We start from the raw sequence: 1,074 nt of genomic DNA, 5'->3' as shown, positions 1-1,074 counted from the left end.
AAAAAAAAAAAAAAAAAAAAAAAAAAAAAGGAAAAGCACCGGCCAATATTTCAGTCAATATTTTATAAATTATATGGAACCACGAACGATGGGCCTATAGTATTCGCCTCCTATACCCAACTGGACCCGGTCGTTTTTATATGAGCGCAATCCCAACCTATGTGTACGTAATAACAATTACACACGCACGACGCATTTTCTCTTTTTTTTTTTTGCCTTTACGCCACACAGTGTTCGGACAATCTTTTGATTCGTGAATCTCTTGATCAGTTGATCTTCTTTCGAGAGAGATCGTGTTAACATTATAGTAGGATCCAACCAACTCCTTGATACTGATCAAATATCTGTAGAGATTTGTGAAAGCTTGATTATTATTGATCATAGATCTCACATATATATAGTACAAGAGATTGAGTATCTTGACGATATACACAAATCTTAGTCAAGATAACAACAAATAACATTTAACATTATCTATACTTATACGCCCCCTCAAGATGGACGGCGGGAAGAGAGTCCAATCTTGGAAATAAGCTGAAGAAATCGCGTCCGAGGTAGCGGTTTAGTCAGAGCATCAGCAAGCTGATCTGCAGAGAAAACATGGGACACACGAAGAGCCTTGGCCTGTACCTGTTCTCGGACGAAATGGTAGTCAAGAGCAAGGTGCTTCATGCGAGAGTGAAAGACCGGGTTTGCCGCCAGGTATGTCGCCCCAATGTTATCACAATATAGTACCGGAACTAGTGGAGAGTGGAAGCCAAGCTCAGTCATTAAATAAGTAAGCCAGCGAACCTCAGCAGCTGCATTCGCCAGAGCTTTGTACTCGGCCTCAGTAGAGGAACGAGAGACGCCGGTTTGCTTCTTCGAGGACCAAGAGATGGGCTGTTTGCCAAGATAAAAAATGTAGGCACCTGTAGAAGTGTAGTCATCACGATTGCCTGCCCAGTCCGCATCTGAGTAGGCATGAAGTTACATAGGTGTCGTGGCCGAGAAGAAGATCCCTTTGTGAGGAGTGCCAGCTAAATAACGAAGAACTCGCTTCACTGCAACCCAATGCACATCAGTTGGTCGATG

Source organism: Camelina sativa, chromosome 5 (genome assembly GCF_000633955.1).
Source record: "Camelina sativa cultivar DH55 chromosome 5, Cs, whole genome shotgun sequence".
NCBI classification, from domain to species: Eukaryota; Viridiplantae; Streptophyta; class Magnoliopsida; order Brassicales; family Brassicaceae; genus Camelina; species Camelina sativa.
This window is presented reverse-complemented; position numbering follows the sequence as displayed.